At 41.2% G+C, this 22352-nt stretch overlaps 1 pseudogene; it reads left to right on the top strand.

The window, feature by feature from the left end:
* The first annotated feature begins 8386 nt into the window (after positions 1-8386).
* On the top strand, positions 8387-10362 carry LOC141015909 (uncharacterized; annotated as a pseudogene).
* Positions 10363-22352: the final 11990 nt, after the last annotated feature.

The raw sequence follows: 22352 nt of genomic DNA, 5'->3' as shown, positions 1-22352 counted from the left end.
TGGCCTTTGTATTGACACGTTATTGCTCTTTTGCCCAGTGGTGCTATCTTCTGGCCAAAGAAGGCAACAAGTTTAGTATTACTAACACTGAGCTTTCCTCTGACATCCAGCGCATTTAAGGTTTTAACTGACATTGCATTGCAGTCTGCACCTGTATCCAGTTTAAAAGTCACAATTTTCTTGTTAATTGTCAGTCTTTCAGTCCATTTTTCTTCCTCTGTTTGTGCAGACTCCATCACTTTCACGTGTTTCTCATGCTCCTGTCTGACTGTGCCAATAAACATGTCATGTTCTTCCTCACTTTGTTCTATTGCATGTACATTCTTTCTCTGTTGGTGCTGTCGACTCTGTGATCTGCACATCTTGGCAAAGTGATTTTTCCTGTTGCATGTTTTACATGTTTGGCCAATAGCTGGACATTTTTTTGTTCCATGCTTGTAACCACATCTGCTGCAACTTGACTCATTTTGTTCTGTGTTTGCTTTCATTTTATCTTTTTGTCTGACAGTCCGTACTCTGTTCATTTCTATTTCTTCTGTGAGTGCTTTGACTTGACTGGTCGTTATTTCACTTGCACGACATATATCAATGGCTTTTTCTAGGGTCAGATCTGCTTCTCTTAACAGTCTCCCTCTCACTTGGTCGTCAATAATACCACAAACAATTCTGTCACGTACCAGGGAGTCGTGCAACTGTCCAAATTCACAGTCCTTGGCCTTATTTTTCAAATCCGTTACATACGAATCAATGGACTCTGACTGTTTCTGGGCTCGTGTGAAGAACATGTGCCGTATGTAAGGTAAGTTTTTTCTTGGCTCACAATAGTCCTGAAACTTTTTCTTCAGCACGTCAATTTTGTCTTTCTCACCGTCCGCGAAGACAAACGTATTGCACACTTTAATTGCCTCTTCTCCCGCGACGTGAAGAAACGTTGCACACTGCACCTTCTCGGATTTCTCCGCGATCCCGCTGGCAGTACAGAAGAGCTCAAAACGCTGACTCCAGTTCCTCCAATTTTCGGCAAGATTGCCTTGCAAACACAAACTCGTTGGTGGTTGAAACTGCGCCATACCGTCACTCTTCTTCCGCCTTCACTTCTGACACCATGTTAGATTTATGAGGCTTGACAACCGACTTAGTTTTATCAAACTTTACTGTACGTCTGTACAACAGCCATAACACAGAGTAGCTTCATGAACACCTCTATTACTTCCGTATCACGTATCACGTAGCAGATCTCGCGTAGCTACGGGTACCTCTAAGGCTCAAGTCTATTACATTACAGGGGTAGCATCACAAAGTTACATACATGTTTACTTCAACAAACAAGTTTTCAACACATAACATTGTTATGATGTACTGAGTTTTATTTGTAGCTAGCACCTATATTACATCTCACAAATTGTCATCGAAACAGTGACAGATGATGTCCTGCATATAACAGCATCTGATTAGAAAAGGCTCATATAGGTAGTTATGGAAGAAAATGACATATGTTGACATTATTCAAAGGACTTGTTGAACTTGAATGAAGCAGAATGTTGTGCTCCGCCCCCCCTCTCCCAGTCTCCCTCCTCTTCCCTCTCTCTCTCCCCTTTTTTTGTTTCTCTGCAGGCGGTGCTCCAGGGATTGGCGACAGGTGCGCAGGGAACACAGCTGCATCCTATCACCTCATCACCTCTCTGGCTTAAATACCCTGGTTTCCTCATTCACCACTGCCAGATCTTTACAGTCACCGAAGCGTTACTGCGTCAGGCTCATTTTTTGGATTAAGCGTTCCAACGAGTTTTTTACCTACCTAGTCTCCTGTGTCTCCTGCCCCATGTCCTCATCCTGTCATTCTGTGCTCCACAGCTCCCTGGTCCCTGCCTCCTCGTCGCCACCCCTGGACCCGCTCTTCCCCCCCTGGAAGGCCTCTCACCCCGGATTCCCTCCACTGGCTCCCTTGTCCTCCCCGGATTTACGCCCCCCTGGATTCCCCCCTCAGCTCACCTTTTTTTCCCCCTTTTCAGTCCTCAAATAAAACCCTTTAAGTTCCCAGTGGTTGTCTGCCCTTTGGTTCTCCCTCCTTTCCCGCACTTTGCATCACAGAAAGGGTTAGAGAAAGAGGAAGATTCTGAACCAAAGAAGATCCTTTCATACAAACCTGGAACAGGCTGGTTAAACGGTGAAAATACAGCTCATAAAACAAGACATAGCCATTGTAATGATGATAGCGGCATAAAAAAAAAAACAGCAGCAGACCCTGGAGGAGGTGATGTGGTGGACAAAGAGACACAGGGGGATAAGGCTAATAAGATCACTGAACAGAAAGAAATAAGAGGATCAATAGGTGTTATTCAGGGAAGATGGAAAAGAGTTTGGCAAATTGCACAGAGGTCTGCTGCATGTCTCTAATCTGATTCCTTATAATGAGAAGCTCACAGACAGATGCTAGCAGGTAGGATTAAGCCTTCTCAAGTTTACGACGTACAGTATCAGCACTCAGTCCTGCATCGCCGCCTGAATTTGAAAACATCATCCTGGAAAGTGAAGTAAGTAATCTCATTAAAATGCAGTGCCTCTCTTTTACACACAGACACAAATACACATGTTTCAGACTCTTTAGCAGCAGCAGTAAACCTTAGGCAGCAGTAAACCTTAGTAGGATTAATATAACCTGGAAACATGCAGCAGTTTGTCAGGATCTGAAGGCCATCAGTGATTCTCACCCTGACTGGAGCTGTCATATGGTTATAAATTATAGTTAAAACCTCTCATAAATCCAGTCGTGTCAGAGGTCACTGATTGTTGTATTTAAGTGTCATCTACACCATGGTAAGCATTGGTTACTTCAGTGTTGTTCAATCCTGATCCCGGTGGTCCCCTGACATGCATGTTTTAAATGTTTCCCTGCTCCAACACACCTGATACAAATTATCAGCTCATCACCAAGCTCTGCTAAAGCCTGATAAAGACACATTCATTTGAATCAGGTGTGTTGGAGCAGGGAAACATGCAGGGCAGGGGACTACCAGGATTGGAAAACAATGAGTAACTTGGTAACTCCGTTTCAGTAAATCTTCAAATCAAAAGTCCTGTTTTGACCAAAACATGTCATTTTTGGTTGCAACCCCTTCTTGCGTCTTGCCATAGCAATCTAATCTGCAGTTGTGGGAGAAGTAATAAAGAATTCTCCATTACTTTAAAGTACTTGCCTGTGTCTTTATGCCTCTGTGCCAGCAATTTCAGGTTGTCTGTCCGTCTGTACATACGTATGTACATCACATTCTCATGAATGCAATATCTCAAGAACGCCTTGAGAGAATTTCTTGAGATTTGGCACACGTTCACTTGGACTGAAAGATGAACTGAGTTTGGTGGTCAAAGGTCTAGGTCACTGTGACCTCACAAAACTCTTTTGGCCATTACTCAACAATTCATATGATTATTATGACAAAATTTTACACAAATGTCTCACAGGATAAAATGATGACGTTGTGACATTTTACATCCAAAAGGTCACAGTCAACTTCACTGTGACATCATAATGTCCTGTGAAAAATGTCCTGGCCATAATTCAACATCATAACATCATTACAGCAACTTGACTGGTGTGCGGAGGCATACAACCACAAGACGGTAATTCTCTTTTATGAGTTATTACGCAGTTGACCTTTTGTCCCGTATGAGGTCAGAAAGGTTTGCGAAGAGCGTTTAAGAGCCAGTTGTGGCTCATGAAACTGATGATGACCCGCCCTTCCACCCTGGATTCTGCAACACAAATAAGAACCAGCAACACAGGAACACCAAGCAGAGGGGAAGGGATTTGTCACTAGGGATGCATGATATATATATATGGCCAATAAGTTATCAGCTTGATATTGGGAATTTTATATTATTGGGTATTTATTGGTGTCATTGGAATCATAACTGATAATTCGAGACAATAACGTGAAGCCAAATTACTTTCGGTGCCTTAACAAGTGTAGCATTTACACATTAAATACAGTAGGTGATGGTATGCACTGTCAAAGTTGGTTTGCAATCTTCTAAACACAGAGAAGAACGAGAACTAGCGCAGTATGCAATACATGTTTCACAAGGGTTCAGAGAGGAGGAGCATAAGAGTTTAAACAACAGATGTTATAAAGCTGTAGAAAATTAAATCATTCATCTTTCATCACTACACCTTAGCCTTTCTTACCCTCAGGCGTGCATCAACTACAGGTTATGAAGTTCTTTATAAAATATATAAATGTGAAATGATCTGTAGCTTTATATTAACAAGTTCACTTACTAGCTTTTATGGAACTCATCAGTGTAAGAGTGGGACATGCACTTGAAAGCTCTTGAAAAATCGAAGCTGAAGTGAAATCTAATCCAAAATCTCATTGACATAAACTGATGACTAAAGGTCCAGCTTTGAAACAAAGCTTTTTTCAACAGTATGTAGTGTGGCTCACAATTACACAGAAAGGACCCAAACGCAAGACACACAGGCAGGCAGGTAGCAAAACAAAAAGCCAGCTTTAATCAGCTTAAGTCCAACATCCAAAAAAACAAAAGTGGAAACAACAAAATGGCAGGCGACAAAAACTGGCCACAAAAAGCCAGGCAAAGGCAAATACAAACGTAATACAAAAACCTAGGACAAACCAGAAAACCATGAAGAACAAATCAGGAACACAGAGAACACACAAGGATCGGGGAACAGGCACAGGAACGAGAGGAAGACGAGAGACAAACCAATTTAAAGTGACAGCACAAACCACAGGCTCAAATACAAACAAAACGAACAAGAGGATGAAGGGGCAGGTGGAGAGACACTGGGAACAGGCTGTGCTAACGAGGCTGATGTGAGACAGGTGAGAGGGGAAATCAGACTGGGGAGGAGCACAAGGTATGTGTCCACAGGGGCATTGTTTCATGTGAGGCCACACAACGCTTCCCAGCTTTGCACACTTGACCAAAACATGCTACACCAACCATGCAAACACTCACTGGCTGCAAGTTATTGAACAAACAACACTCGCAGGCTGCTATTCTGGGATTTCCAACCAGACCAATATGGTGGCTTGTTTGGAAACTAGGAAGCCAGAGGCTGATGGGGCATCGGTCGACCCAGGACTTGGAGAGGCGTCAGCCAACCCAAGAAGAGGCTCAGGGTCAGAAAATGCGTTGACCAACCCAGAAACAATGAGACATCAGCCAATTCAGGTGCAGGAGGTGCACTGGCCAACCCAGGGTGAGGCTCTGGACCAGACAGGCGTGTCAGCCAACCCAGGAAGTGGAGGGATGATGGCTGATACAGGAGGAGGATCCAAAGGGAGGAAGTAGAAAGTGAGACATGACATGTGAGGATATAACTGCAAAATAAAACATGAAATAACAGAACCAAGACCAGAGGGAAGGATTTCGGTGGGACCTGCACCCACAGCTGAGTGCCCTATCTATGCTCTCCTCCCATGTCCAGCTCCCTGGGTGCCTAGGTAGTCCCACTGTACTACCGAAGGGAGTCATGGGCAATGATGAATTTACTGTTAAATCACACCATAAAAACTGTTTGTTCTTGTCTGGTGTTAATGTGTTGTGCTTGTGGTTTTTCTCGTGGTAAGTATTTCTAAAAAATATTCTTGCCGTGACCCTTAGAGGGCTCTGTAGTTGAAAGCCATGTAGCCAACAAGTTTAAGAGAGTCTAAGTGTGCAATACATGTTTTTATTGAAAAAATAAAAATAAGAATCTTGTGAGAAAATTGTGATGTCAAATCTCATTGAGAAAAATTGTGATTCATATTTTAGACACAATATAGTATCAGCACTGCTGCACTTGTAAACCTCCATGGGAGCTGTAGTTTTTTCTTTGCTCACAAAGTAATCATTGTTTTGTTAAAATCACAAAGGTTCCAAGTTCTAGCTGCTAAAATGGATTCTGATGTGTAAGAATTTGGGCACTCCAGAAATATACTTATTTTTTGGAAGAAATGCTAAGTGAGAGATTGCATTGAGAAGCAAGTGGAAGAGAGGCTAGTTAGGACATGCTGTCATGATGCTGCCTTTCTGTTGCACCTTGAGTTAATATTGTCACACTGTAAAGCACTAGCTCATAGAAAGTAAATAATCAAAGTAAACAAAACCGTAAATAGTGATAAATGTTATTATGATAGGTTATTAAGTGAAACTGTATGTCTGTCATGTATGCAGTGTTGGGGCTAGTTACTTTAAAAAGTAATATATTACAGATTACATATTACTCTCAAAAATAGTAATGCCTTACACTACTATATTACTCCCTGGAGAAAGTAACTAGTTATATTACTAGTTATATTACTAGTTACTTTTTTTCTACTTACTCTAAAATTGCCTGAGATGCATAAGATGGAAAGAGAGCAGACAAAGGAGGAGTCTTCTTGAAGGTCTTTATTAACCCAACAACAGACTGGCCTACATGCTGTTTAACTTCCTCAATTAACATTGTCTAGTGCAAATACAAACAAGTGTACTTGTGCAATCAAATACAAAGAAATATTAACTAATATTGAAAATAGTGGTTGAATTTCCAGCCGTCGAACGAGGTTTTTTGCAGAGCGGTGCCTTCTTCAGGACACGAGCTAGCAGAAGCAGCAGCAGCAACATGCTCCGGACTTGTTGACTCTTCCATTTTTTACCCATCTGCCCTGGCGGGTGCCGCTGGCGACCAATCGGTGATGGTAAATGATACCTCGTGTCAAACCCCAACCAATCACTGATCCATTCACGCCCCCCCCCTCCCTCCGTGCTGTTTTGTGTGATGCGTGTGTGGTGAAGTAGCTGGTAGCTACTAGCAAATGTAACGCAAGTAACGAGCCCGGAAAATTGTAATATTATTACTATTTTCAGTAGAGTAATGCCTTACACTACTAGTTACTTGAAAAAGTAATCTGATTACAGTAACGCGTTACAAAGTAACGCGTTACACCCAACACTGCATGTATGTCATAACTGCTATCTGAGTGATCACTGTCCAAGGTCCTGGTTCTCTCGATGCCTTTATATGAGAAGAGGCAGAAACATGCTCCATGTGACATTGTGAGGTCCATGTGAGGTCACATCCATTAGCAGACCGCAGTAGGAAAATGGACATTTGAAGGACTGTGGAAGGCTTTTGTTAGGCATTTGCTGTAGCTGCGGGCTCGAAGTGAGCACTGCTTCATGTTAGTTGTTCTTCTGTTTGACAGCATACTCTACTAATGAAGTTTACAATTTAGATAGCCTTCTGCCTATCAGCAGTGTTTGTTATTTCATCTGCAGTGAGTCCACACACTGCAACATTAAAACTGTTGGCTAAGTGCTGTTAAATTAGAGAGGAATGCTGTGGGAAGCAATGGAATACCACATAAAATCATAGCCATCTGCACTTGTACTTCTACATGCCCACGTTTAGACTGCAACAGTGATTAGCTGACCAACAAGTGCTTGCATTTGAATGTAACTGCTTTAAAAAAATAAGAAACATCATGGTTGCATCTAATACTCAGAGGTGGAGCAGTGACTTTCAAAGTGTGGGGGTTCTGGGTGTGGGACCTGCACACCCCACCCATGTCAGCCCATTCTCCTTGTCAGTGATCCTACACTTCATGTTTAGTTTGATGCTGTAGTTATCTCTCTAGTGTCACTTCTTGAATCACCCCTCTCGTGCAGTAGGATAAAGAGCAAGAAAAGTCAGAGTCAAGGGTGGTTGGGTCATACAATGGCCTTCCCTCCAGAGACTAAAGTACGCATCCAGTTTGTGACCAAGAGTAAAGACTCATTTGTTTTTAAGTTGTATTACATAAGTAAGTGAACATACTTAAATTACATAATGATTTGAAGTACAATGTTTTCCTAACCCTAACCAAGTAGATTTTCTGCCTAAACCTTACCAAACTGCACCCGTTTACAACATTAATAACAGCCCAAAAGTTGTTTGTCATAATATGTAAACTCTTTGACAGCTTTATTGTGAACGTCTAACTGGATGTTGCATATTTATTAATTACATAAGTATAGAGTGTCATAGTTTGAAGCTTAAGGACACCGACCAAGCTGCTGTATGTGACAAGTTGTGATTGAGAACACGTTGACTTGTAGCACCACACCCTTAATCACAAGATAAATCAAATCTTCACAAAAATAGCGTGAAAAAGACTTAAATGATCTTTTTTCTAAATTCATCTGTGATACACTAGATGAAAAAAATATTCTTTTTAAAAATCTGAAAAAATCACTTACAAGATATTTTTCTGAAATGCACACCCACCACTGATCATTACTGACTAAATTCTTTATTGTATCTATTTATTCATTGTATTTTCTATATTTCAATTATATTTTGTCTATTGCTAGGTTCTCTTACGTTGCAATTTTCAATTAAGATCTTTTTTTTTTCATGTACTTGACGAATCGTAGAGCAGAATGGCGCAGAAGACCAGGGAAGGAAAGGGCCAAGAAGCGAACAGCCTTCATTGCCAACCCCTTTGGCTTTACTAGACTTTGGTTGGTGATAAGAGGAGCAGCCACCTTGAGTGCTCAGCAGATGCTGTTAACTCCTTCCTTTGCATCACCTTGAGTGAGCAAGAGAGCAGGAACTTTGGCCACAACAAGGCCCTGATAAGCCCAACTCCCCCAACAACTGAGTTCAACATCAACAAACCAAGCTGGGAAGAGGTCCAGAAAGTCATTAATGCAGCAAGATCAGCTTCTGCCCCTGGGTCTAGTGGGGTAACGTATAGCATGTACAAACGCTGTCCAAGACTCTTCCAGCAACTGTGGAAAATCATAAGAGTGATCTGGCGGAGAGGAAGAGTCGCCAACCAGTGGAGATGTGCTGAGGGCATTTGGATCCCCAAAGACAAGAACTCCAAAGACATCGACCAGTTGAGAACCATCTTACTGCTCAGCATGGAAGGTAAGATATTCTTCAGCATCTGTCTGGGTGGTTGTCAAATTTCTTCTCAAAGAATGATTACATTGACATGTCGGTACAGAAAAGTGGGATCTCTGGAAAACCTGGCTGCTTGGAGCATACAGGGGCTGTCACACAGCTGCAAAGAGAAGCAAAGGAAGGCAGGGGCGACCTGGTGGTCCTGTGGTTGGACCTTGCCAATGCCTATTGGTCCATACCACACAAGCTGGTTGTAGAGATTCTCCATAGACATCAGCAAGTTTCCAGCAATATCAACAACCTCAATTTAGATTACTACAATATCTTCTGGATGAGAGTTACTTATGGGTCTTCAATATCAGAATGCCACAGGCTTGAGAAGAGAATCATAACTGGCTGCATCATCTCAATCATTCTTTTCACCCTAGCCATGAATATGGTGATGGTACATGGATAATGTGGCTGTTACAAAACCATCAGTCCCTGGCAGCAGGTGGATCTTACAAGGACTTGAGAAGCTCATCTCATGGGCAAGGATGAGTTTCAAACCATTAAAGTCAAGGTCCCTTATGTTGAAAAAAGGCAAAGTTGTGGACAAGTTGTGCTTCACAATTTCTGAGACCATCATTCCAATCCTTTCAAAAAAGCCAGTCAAGAGCCTGGGGAAACTCTTTGACTGCAGCCTGAAGGACACTGCTGCCATCCACAGAACCTGCTGTGACCTTGAAGCCTGGCTTACCAAGATTGACAAGTCTGGGTTGCCTGGTCATTTCAAGGCTTGGATGTACCAGCATGCCATTCTGCCCAGGGTTTTGTGGCCCCTGCTACTGTACAATGTCCCCTTGTCAAATTTGGAATCTCTGGAGAAGATCAGCAGCTATCTACAAACATGGCTTGGCTTGCCAAGGTGCTTAAGCAGTGGTGCTCTCTAAGGTGCAACAACCTACAGCCCCCCTTCAGCTGCCTCTCTGAACACTTTGTGGTAACATGGACAAGAGAAGCCTTGCAGCACAGAGACTCCAGGGACCCCAAAGTAGCAACAGCTGGCATGGAGCTCACAGGCAGAAAGTGGAGTGCTGCCAGGGAGTTGCAAACAGCTAAGGCAGAAGGCCCTTGTTGGGACAGTGGCGACAGGACGATCAGGCCTGGGCTTTCCATGCTGCAAAGCAAAATGAAAAGTCTCCTCCAGGAAGAAGTGCCTGCAGGTGGAGAGGAGGTACGAGTAAGCAAGATGGGGACAAGGTGGGGAAATACACTGCATTGGAAGGTCACTTGGTGGGATTTCTGGCAGGCTGACATCTACCGCCTCAGATTTCTGGTCCAAGCTGTCTATCATACCGCACCAAGTCCGACAAACTTGCACACCTTCCTGCCCCCTCTGTGCTGGGAGAGGACCCGTCCAACGTCCCCTCAAGGCTGGAGCAAAGCCCGGACAGAGACAAGACTGGGCCGATTGTCCACAGCTCCAGACTGGCAGCTGAGAGTGGATCTTGGAAAACAACTAAGTTCCCGGATCACATCATGCACACAAGACTCCGCCCAGACTTGATCATCTTCTCAGACTCCATCAAGCAGGTGATCATGTGGGAGCTGACTGTGCCCTGGGAAGACATGGAGGAGGCTCATGGGAGGAAGCTTGCCAAATACCAAGAGCAGGTGGAGCAGTGCAGAAGCTGAGGCTGGCAGGCTCTCTGCGAGCCGATTGAGGTGAGCTGCTGGGGGTTCGCTGGGCGCTCAATTTGTAAAGCTCTGGCAGGGCTTGGAGTAACTACAGCTGCAAAGAGGGAGGTCATACATTCCATCACTGAAGCATTAAGGTGCGTTCACACCGGACGTTTTATTTTTGTCGCTGTTGCTCGTGTCGCTCCAAAAAAAATCGCTCTGTCGCTCAGCTGCAGTCGCTCGTCGGCACAATTAAACAGATCGCTCTGTTGACATCATTCAAGCGATTCCAGTGAATTTCCCGTCGCTCGGAGGCGCTCATTTCTTCTCGTTTGTATTGGTCCAGCATGGCTGACATTGCACCTGTTGCCGCCGTTTACCTGTTGTGGAAGTCCCACAAGCGCCGTACAACCAAGCGTTGTCGGTTTTGGGTCCACAACATACTCAAGATGCGCACTGATCTCGGTGAATACCACCGGCTATTCCAGGAGCTGCGTCTGGACGCCAACCGTTTTCAATGGTATACGCGACTGACAACGGCCCAGTTTGACGAGCTGTTGGCGAGAATTGGAGGCAGGATTGCCTGGTTGGACACCAACTACAGGCGCTCCATCCCAGCTGAGGAGCGCCTGGCCATTTGTCTCCGGTGAGTGGCTGTGTGTGTGAATGCACCTTTAGAGAAAGCCACTCTGTGACTTTGGATAAAGAGGGCAAGCCCTTGGATTGCTGCCACTGTGATGCAATCTGGGACTTGATCAACCACGGATGAGTCACCTGGGTGAGGGGGTCTGATGTTGAAAGATCTGAAAACCCCCTATGACCCCAGGAACATCACTGATGATGCATCCCAGTGCATCCTAGAGATGTATCTTGCAACCATTAGATGTGGTCTGCAGACAAGCACTTAAGAATTTTATTATACATTGTGTTGTGTATTATATAAAATGTGGATGACACAATGGCTGTAGCAGTGCAATGCGCCTGATAATACTCAACAATCCCAACAAATCCTTCACTCTAGAATACAAAATATGTTGTTTTTATTGGTTGTCATGATGACCAATCTTGGCATTTTCTGACAAGGTGCAGACTGACATACAAAAAAGTATGTCAGTCTGCACCTTGTCAGAAAATGCCAAGATTGGTCATCATGACAACCAATAAAAACAACATATTTTGTATTCTAGAGTCAGTCTGCAGGGAATAACTCAACCTTTTGATCTGATCTCAATGTGATGTTTTTCTGACAGTGATATACTAAGATCAATACCAATCTCATATATGTGTTTTAAGGGGGACTGGGAGGTAATTATCCTATTTTAGCATAAAGACTGTAATTAGGGTAAACTGATAATCTGGGCTGTCTCTCCAAATTAAAAACAATACACCTACCAACTGATAAAACCTTGTGACTTGTTTCAGTGATTCATAAGGAAGCCCTGAGGGGCACGTGAAAAAGGTGAAACAGAATTATTATCTTTTTTTACAAGAACTCGGTGTTGAAGCGAGTGACAAAAAAACAGACTTTTTTTCTATGTGAAACCCAGTGATTTTTTTTCAAGAGGAAAGTAAGGCTAATTATTTTATTTTTTTTAAAGTGTTTGTTTCTATAATACTCATTTTGACCACAAGAGGCTGAAGTGCACCACAACTCATGTCCTAAATAGGATGAAAAGCATCTATGTTCTTCTTCTAGGAGAGTTTTAATTTCTCTGCACTCTAAACACAAGATGCATCTATAATGTGTTGGCAGGTTGTGTAACATGACTGTCATGTCTTTTTTTTTGGCAAGGAATATGTGATACTTGGCGCTAATCTGCTATTTGTGTCATGGGTGAAATACTGTGTAGTATCACCCTTCTCATCAATGGTTCAGTTGCTACAGTGAAGAGTGAATCACGGCCACAACCGAGAGGAGGACGAAGAAAATGCATATTTCTGGCACAGAAAATGAGTTGTATGTGTCTCAGATGGAGATTGAAAAACACTTTTTATTAGTTCTTACATACAAGTTGTCGTTTAGCAGCGCGAGGACAGTGAAAGTCCATGCATCTATCACCACCACTGAAGTATTTCTATGTTTACAGCGAACACACTGTTTCACGTGCCCAAATTATGCATGACAATCAGTGGTATCCCTCAGTCTGGGATATCATTTGAAAATTGAAGTTTGATACGTGAACACCATTTATTAAATTTTGAGAAGGTAAACTTGTGAGTCTTGATCAGGACTCACAATGAGCATATGGAGTGTAACGATTGTGTGAGAGCCGTCACTGACTTTATTTCCGGTTTCACACACAACAACTACATGCAAATAATTATTAATTAATTAATTATATAATTTATCTATGTTAGTAAATTAAAATAACTCACACTGACCCTGGGTTTCACACTAGACACCTACAGTAGATTTTGTTGCTCTATATAATACTTCCCCTGACTTTCTCCTTTGCATCTGTAATAATTACTATGGCCACTGGAGGTTGCTGCCTAACAAAAAATGTGAATCTGGGTCGTAATAAACTCCTTTCACAGTCGTTTCACAGCTGCTTTTCATGGTCGTTTTTCTGATGAGGACAGGCTGGCCTAAACTTAACCAAACAAGCTTTTGACGAAGGTCCACTACACCTGTTGCTGGTACACTGGAGTGGTCATGCTGTTCTGGGAACAATGATGTACTGTATGTTGTTTTGGAAGTGACTGGTAATCAATCTACTGAGTCATTTAGGTATGGGGATGTCTTGGAATATGAGAGGTGGAAAACCCGTAGTCTGTGTCAAGAATGTGTTGTTGACAATGTTTCTAAAAAAAATCTGAAAGAAATGTCAGTGGCTGTTATTGTACAAGTTTGTAGAAATGACTGAAGAAAACAGATTGCTCACAGTATCACTGTATTGTGTTCTGATCCAATGCTGCTGACACGCTGTTTTCAATGCACAGCTGCTGTATACCAGAAGAAGGAATGACTGTGTTTTAACTCTAACCCTATATTTACAGCCACGTACACGGTAAAAGAGCCATACATGTGTCTAAATAACATCCTCATTACAAAGTAGGGATCAACTGCCTTATATTGCCAAAAAAAATCATAATGTTTACTTTGCATCTTTACACTAAAGAGCACTGGACTTTAGTGATTTTATCTTCAATTATAAGGAGAAGGTAAAAGAGTTTATTTAAGCCTTGAGAATTAGCGGGAGTCTCCCTGTCAGGCTGTACCTGGCTTCAACAAGAATCTGGCTTCCAACAAGAACAAAGTACAAACTGTATTGAGCCCAAGAGGCCAGACTCAAGGCAAAAGCACTCTGTGTACCGAGTTTGCTCCAGCTTGTTAACATTTATTGAGGTGAGCCCATGGTAATAATTGAAGGAGACTCAGATGAGACCATTCAAAATTTCATCAACTTTTCTCTCATCTGTATTTTGGTTCCAGACAATCAGAAGTCACCATTAAGAGAGATTTTAGTGAGAAAATCAACCTGAAACTCTGAAGTATGGGGACCGAAATAGAATTGAAAAGGGATAAAGTTCCCAAGTGAAAAAAACAACAGTGATTCAAAAAGCTCTGCTGCTGTACTTATTGACAGCTTTTTCTGCTCAATCAACCAACCAATCAGCTATCTTCCTAGATAGCTAGTGTGGGTAAAATCAATGTGGCTGTACAAAAAGTCATCTGACGGAAACAGCTCTCAACATACTGCAGATGGTATGGGTTAATTGGTGTTAGCAACAGCCACCACACCATGTCGACTGAAAATGATATTGCTATGACGAGTATGTAGTTATCACTTAGCAAGATAGCCACACAGTGACAAGTTCACCCGCTTTCAGCCAAGATGAGTGCTGTTGATGACATCTCAGACCCCACAAACCATGTAGGCTGCATCGTTTGCTGTGATTAATTGGCTACTATCAGGCAGCAATACAGGTGCTGGAGCTTGGACTGTCCCAAAAAGTTTGGTAACACTTAATTTTACAGGTCTGGATATTTAATGGTATGTAGGTGGTAGTTACTAAGCAACATATTTGAAATTTCTTAAATATTACCACAATAATAACCTCAAAATTTATTGAAAAATTACCTTCTGTTACTGATGCCATTTTAATTTCCAACTAGTTTCTGCTTAACTTCCCTTCAGCAGGTGACTAAATTGAAGTGAGTTGTTGCAGCACAACGTACGCACAGAGAGGAAGAGAGAGAGAGAGTTATTATATGCAGGTTATTAATATTTGACAATATATTGTTGTCTCAATATATAGTGTGTGACAATTACTTTGAGTGGTGTGAAGACATTATTACTAGGCCCCAAAAGGCAATTATGGAATGAAGCTTTTAGGAAAATTGTCACTTGATTCTTCATTATGAAGTTGTTGTTGTTATTAGCAATTTATGGTGGCTAACTATATGTAAAAAAAAAAAATGACATTCAAGTTGGACTGACCTGCTGAAGTTCAATTGGAAATAAAAACGACATACGGTTAAATATGTTTATTGACTAAATAATTCAGATTAAATAAATGAAATGGCAATTTAAATGAATAACAACAGGTAACAGGAAATATGGAATAACTAAGTAATGGGTTATTAGTGGAATATGGGCTGATGGTGAGATCACGAGTTAGGTTGAAGCATTTAAATATTACGGGAGTAATTTTAATACTACCAAAATCCTAACCGAATTTCTCTTAAACTAAAAGATATGAATCAGAGCCACAGACACCATCTCACGTATCATGTGTGAATCCAGCTGTTGTGAGTGATGGAGAGCCTACTTTCTTAGCAGAGTGGTTGAGTCCACGGCGGCGGGTTTCCTCAGGTGATTTGCGACTCTAGCTGGCAGTCCCGGTCCAATGGCCGAGGGTCAGCTCGTTCGGTATCAGCCGGTTGGACACCTCGGTCCAATGTCTTAGGAAGAGGGCAGCTGGTCCCGTACCGATCCAGTGAGATCTTGGCTCAATGCCCAGCGGGATGGTACCGCTAGCGAGCGCTGGGGGCTTGTCAAAGAGTCTGTCTTTCGTTGGAAACCGCTTGCAAGGTTTCGGACACAGCAAGTTGCTGTAGTGTCGTGATGATGATTTTGATAAAGATGTTCTTCTTCGTTTCTTCGAGTGGTTCTCAGGCTCTGACTTTGTAAACTAAATCTAACTTCTTGAATAAAATAACTGAGGATGATACGTTGATCAGGCGGATCTTCCGTTGTTAGTTAATGCAAAATAATCTAAATTAAGTTCACTTTCTCTAAATCAGGTTACGATACTTAACTGTATAAAACAAATTAAAACAGAACTTCGTTCTGGTACAAACTTATAAAAGAAGCTAATCAATACTGCGAAAAATATAAAAGTGAGAAAAATCAATGCGTGAGCACTTCTGCTGAGATCGCTGTCTTGAAGCGTGTTTCAAAGTAAAAGTAAAGAGCGGAAAAATTAAAGACGAGTTTCAAAAGTAAGCTACAAGAGTAAGAGTGAAAACTAAACTTAGACTAACTCGAGAGAAGTGATGTCTCTCCGTTTTGTTGTCTCCAAATGGCGGGCGTGCCTGGGGGCAGGACTGCCGGCTTTTTGTCTCCAAGTAGATAGTGTGAAAGTGTGAAAATTTACAGGAACTCACTAAAACTAAACTATAGTTTTAAACGTTTCAAAACCGTGCTTCACCTTTCACAGAATCTCACCATGGCTCAATAGATGTCTATCATGAAAAGGATTATGACATGATTAAAATTACTTAACATTCAAAAGGAATTAAGACTTGATTAAAATGTAAAAGAAAACACACTTGAATATACAGTAGGTAGAACTGGTAGAATTGATCACTTATACATATTTCTCCTAGTTCTAGCTTAATACTTGTTAAAACAAAAACATATCAGAGACATTTACTGGTGATAACAATAAACATATTAAACAGAATATTTCTTAAACAGCTCGTCCAACTGTACCAGGACTCACCATCAGGAGGTGCTGTGGTTCCACGGAACACAGGACATTTTAAACATTAAAACTTGATTTCAGTCAAATTTCATCACAGAGAAACGGGAAAAAGATCAGTTTTATGAACTTCTTTTACTGACACTTAATTTGTTAAAATTAAGAGGATGAGTTCCTGGTTTAATGGTATTTTAGAACTTGCTTGAAATCTGGATGAGTGCAGAAACCATTATAGGTTGGAATGTGTGATAAGAGAAGCATAGTCGTAAACCATTTGGGCAGGAGGGCTAGAAAAACAGAGAAGAGGCCCAGAGTACTTTTACTCTGGAGAGTGGATTCATTTGATGATGACCTCGACCGACCTGAGAGAAAGGAGTGTCAATATCTTGAGTGGGGAAAGAGGACAAATGGTTATCCAAAGCTGTAAATAAATGAGGGGGGTTCTCCTGTGAAGCGCCCATCTGACGATTTCATTGAAAGCAAAACAAGTCAGGTGAAGAGGTGAGAGACTTCATGGCGTCTCTTTCCTGAAAACAGTCAGCTTGCAGATGAGAGGAGTAATTAATGCAAGAACAGAACCTCAATGGAATGCAGAGGCGATGGACATGTGTTCCTACAATTTGCTAATAAACATACACTCAATTGGAAACAGTACAAAGACAATATGTTTAATGTTTACCTTATCAACATCATTGATATATGCTTGTTCTGAATTTGAAAATTGTGGAATGCTCCAAAAACACCTGTTCAGAACATTCTACAGGTAAACAGGATCACTGGTAACAGGTGATCATCAGTATCATGATTGGGTATAAAAGGGACATCCTTAAAAGGCTCAGTCATTCACGAGCAAGGATGGGGTGAGGTTTACAACTTTGAACTACGAAACCAGGCAGACCGTCCAAGGATGGAGAGGGGAGAGGATAGGAGGCATGCTAATCTGAAAAAAACGAAAACTGGCAAGTTTTTATCTTGTCGTGAATGTTCGATGAACAGGGCTTTCCACAGCGTCACAAATTTTTTGGACTCTGGGTTCTAGTGAGATCATGGCTCGCAGGTATAGAGATCAGAAGACAGAGCGGGGAGCCAGGCTCTCATAACTCCTTTTTTAAAAGTTCAAACATAAATAAATGTTTTAAAATATGCGTATGTGTGTGTGTGTGTGTGTGTGTGTGTGTCTGTTTGCATGTGACATTGATGCTTGATCCATGAAATTGGCGCTTAAATGGTTCACATGTTATCATGGATCATTACAGCCAATTATCTGATCGTGACACATGGATGAATTTACAGTCTATGTTGTTATCTGGCAATAATAAAGTAGCCCAACAAAAACCTTCAGTTAGTCACAAAATGTAAGCACACTCAAAGAGCAGAAACTCAATGCAGCCACGCAGACCAAATGATCTCTTTCAAAGTCTGTATGTGACACTGTGGTCTCGTTGTTGTTACTCCCTTGTTCAAATATTGGACTGCTCTAATTAGCAGGCTCATCACACTCTATTGATCTATGGATTAGTGTCTGATGAGTGCGCAGAGAGGCAACAGTGATGCAACATGGGGCAACAAGAATGTCGACCTCTATAATATAACTGTGCTCACTATAGCCTGCAGGCTAAACATTCATAGTGTGCAAGGCTTTTTAAAGTAGTTCTTATCTGTGAGTATAATTTTAGCAAGTTGAAATATTAACTTTTTACACTTTTACACTCTGGACAAATTGACTTGTAGGTTGCACATAATTCTCCATTTAAAATCAGTGATGCATCAGGCATGGGTGAGATTGGTTTTGTCCTCAGCAAAGGTGAATGTATGTTTATGAATATCCTACTGCCACATCAGCAAATAACCACAGCTCCTTTGCATAATGATTTCCAAATTAAGGCGTATTGATGGAGCGCAGAAGACAGAAAAGCCACGGAAGAGCAGATTAGGTGACAGAGTGTATGTCAGCAAAGGTGAGAGTTTAGAAATGACTGATGGTTGGGCATCTGTCAGTCAATGTTTGCTGTATCAGGACGAGGCTGAGCTGATAGATGAATTCTTAATGACAAAGACTGAGCAAGACAATCAGTACAATCACGTATATCTACAGATAAAAAGACAAGTAATCCATCAGTACTGTGACAAGATGATGGCTGCAGCTTATGTCACCGATCATGTACAGTTTAAGAATAGGCTTAGCATCACCCAACGTGATTAGCATAATTGTAGAACGGCAGTGGTGAGGAAATAGATTTTAGCTCAAATTAAGCTCAGTATGTGCATCAGACTCTATAATGCGCTGGGGGAGCTGCAATGGGACCTCTCAGAGTAATTAATGATCCCTGCTATTTCAAACACCAACAAAAATGAACATAAGCCATCTGCTACAGGGAGTCTGTTCTAAAAAATATTTGGAGCTGGGCTTGTCAAGGCAGTGCTACACAGCAGATGCCTTCTTCAGTTGACAGGAAGAAAAAGCAAAAAATTTTTCTTGCTTAGTTGTGTAAAAGCAACCTTTATTCTTCCATCAATATTCTGTATAAATATAGAGACCAGTTGGGTTTTGTGTGCCAGCAAAGTCAAGGTGTCTGTATTGACTTTTTTTTAAAAAAGGAATACACTAATGAAGAGGAAAGCCAATAGAATAGGTAATTTTCTTTGTAAAAAAAAAAAGAAAGAAAAAAGTCTCAGCAGTATCTCACATACTCCCCTGCTCCTCCATTGACGTCATATTCTGTATATCAAAGCCGTGAAGGCAAAAATGCACTGAGTACATGTTCTGGAGTAAAACACAGTGTTCACAGAGTGAACTAAAGAAAAGAAAATCAATAATTCAAGATAGTTTTCATTTATTTATATGTTGTGACCTTATCAACAAAACATCTGCATATTTGAGCGTTTGAGCTGACAATGATATAATGACAATATTCTCAAATTCTTCCTCATTCAACAGGCTGGGCTAATGAACAGCTATTATACAGTCTGTTGGCTATAGGCCACAGCACCATAGCAATTCCTTTTCAAAGAAGTTCAATATATCTTTTTTCACAGCAGACCTTTGAATTGTCAAACACAGGTGCAACTAATAGCATTACAGTGTTTCCCCGAGGATGAAGTTTTAGCAGTGGAGGTGTCACACACGTGCAATTTCATCTTTTTTTATTTGGTCATTTTACAAAGTGTGACGTCCAGGAGGTTTCAATGTGTCTGCTGGCAGCAGAGGGACTCTAAGTACATAAAGTACATATGAGGTGTGATGGACCAGTCTTTTAAACTCATCTGAAAATTTAAACCTGCAGAGGCCAAAATCTAATAAGTCTGGAGGGGATGACTACATGAAATTTTCACAAGAACAGGTTTCAAACCTGCAGTGTAGAGGTCATGTGACAGTTTTCGCCTGTTGAGGTTTGGTGTTAGCCTTACTGGTCATAACACAACAAATAGAGTTGGAGCAGCAAAGTTCTAAGTGTAATGATTTGATCAAGGGTGCATTTTATTGTTCATGAATTACCTTTTTTATTTAAAAGAGAAAGGATATGTTCTAATTTCAAAGTTACAGTCTGACAGCCGCTGGGGATGGTTATGAAACAAATTTGGAATATGAATATTAAAGATTAGACCGAAAGAACAGCACACTGAGTAATCAAAGGCTAGAAACAACTGTCACAACTCTATATTAACTTCAGATTATAAATATTTTCTTGTGGTTGCCAGAATGTCTGAGGTTCACATACAGAGGAGACTTCAGTCAAGCCTATTTAGCCTGTCACCATCAGCACTGTGTTATTCTATTTAATTCAATTATTCACTGGACTCACATCAGGGACCATGTTTGTCACTAACCAACAACAGGTTTGGCCTTCAGTCAAGATAATAGTAATATTTATAATAGTAACATTCTGATTTCGCACATTGCTATAAGCTGTCTTAGTAATAAGCTCATAAAAGTAACATGATGTATCTGTGGAAAACAAAAACTTTATATTGTTTGTTTACAGAAGAACAATACAACTTTTTATTATTACAATTATTTCGCCAGATGTGACCATAAAGTAAAGTCCTTTCAACTCTTTTTCCCACTGAGAGCACTCCCTATGACAAACGCCAACAAGGCCATAATAGTCGGCATCTCTGCCATCCCAGAGTTCAGCCTTTGCCGAAATGAGGCCACTCTACTTTTAATAACAAAGTCTGCATCTTCGCTTATCCACCCTCTCCCGGTGGACCGAGAGGAAAATTGGATTTCACTTTTGTCTTTAAGAGACTGATATTATCTCTTTGGGGCAGAAATCATGTTTTAATAATTAAAACGATTTTGAAAATGACCAATTATGCTGTAAAAGAATGCCTGTTCCCTGGCTCTTGGCTTTTTTCGGGGAGCTTGCTTCCCTCGAGAGTTTCTTGTTTTAATCACTTAAGGAAGTCCCCCCCACCCCCGCCTTTCTCTTGTCTCTCTGCCCAGTCCCTCTGATACTTGAAAATTATGAAGCCGTCCATTTCTGCTAAGAAGAAAAGATTCTTGTCTCCATTTTATGGTTCATGCAGATAAAGCAAAAATAGGGCAGAGGTTACCCGGTTCAGTGAGTTGATAAATGACTATCTGCTACTTCTCCAGCTTTTTCCTGCACTCCTGTTGAATGCAGAATTGCTGCTCAATTTTAGAAGCATTTTCTTGGATAATTAATTTTGTGATGTAATGTACTGGACAAAGACATCATGTTGACTCATTTTGGATGAGGGGAATTTTCCTATGAGGGTTAATGCACTTACTTTGAATTGTTTAGGACTGTGAACTATTAATATATGTGTGAAATGTTCCAGGAAATGTTACTCCTGTATGACAGATTCCATGGTGGATAACGTCTATTGAATGTAACCAAGTTCTTAGAATTCATAACTTTGAAGTTAGTGAGTAATCTGCCTTTCCCACTACTAACCTGTGGCCTCTATTCCAGTCTCAGTAGCACTGCCCCCCCTTTCTCACTGCCTCAGAATTGAGGGGAAAATAGTTTTGGGGACTACACTACTCTAAATGATCTGTGTCTGAAGTTCTGTGATCCCTGTTTTAATTTAGGGTTTGTATGCATCAGTCCCTACCCACTACAAACCCCTTTTACTCAATGTGTCTACAAATATAGAACAGAGATGTCACTCACACTACATGTATCCTTTGTTGTTTGGATCAGTTGTAAGGCTGAAAAGCAGAGGCATACCACTTTCAATTATAGTTCTCCTGTGCTTGATCTCTGTGCAACATCACTGCCTGTTGTCTTATTCAGAAGAAGAAGTGAGATGCTTTGAAAAACAACTCAGGTGTTGTTGTTACCTTTCTCCAGCTCTATGAGTTCTAAGTGCCGACTCCTCTAACATTTTTCAAGAATGATAAGGTTCAAAATGCTTGAAATGAGGTAGTTTGTCTGACATAAACACTGATCAGCCAACATTAAAACCACATGCCTAATATTGTAAAGGTAACCCTTGTGGAGCAAAAACAGCTGACAGGTTGAGGCATGGACAGGGGCTGTCTGTGGGAGTCCTGTGGTGTCTAGCACTGGGACGTTGGCGGTGGATCCTATGTGGGTTGTGAGGTAAAGCCTTCATTGATCTGTTTTTTTTCTGGCGCATCCAGATGCTCGACCGGAATTGGATCTTATGAGTGTGGAGGCTGGATCAATGCCTTGGGGTCATTGTCACATTCCTTGGTCCATTCCGGTGCAGTTTTTGTGTTGTGTCAATTCTTATCAAGTGATACATCTAGTGGAGAGGACTCTGAGGTCTATATACTAAAAACACTTAAAAAACATTCTTAGCACACAGTCCTCTTACTGTTGTAGGAGAAACACTGCTTATAATTTATTAATCACTTGAAATTATTAAAAACTAAACAAATGAC

The sequence above is a fragment of the Pagrus major genome, chromosome 20, assembly GCF_040436345.1.
Source record: "Pagrus major chromosome 20, Pma_NU_1.0".
NCBI lineage: Eukaryota > Metazoa > Chordata > Actinopteri > Spariformes > Sparidae > Pagrus > Pagrus major.
This window is presented reverse-complemented; position numbering and strand designations above follow the sequence as displayed.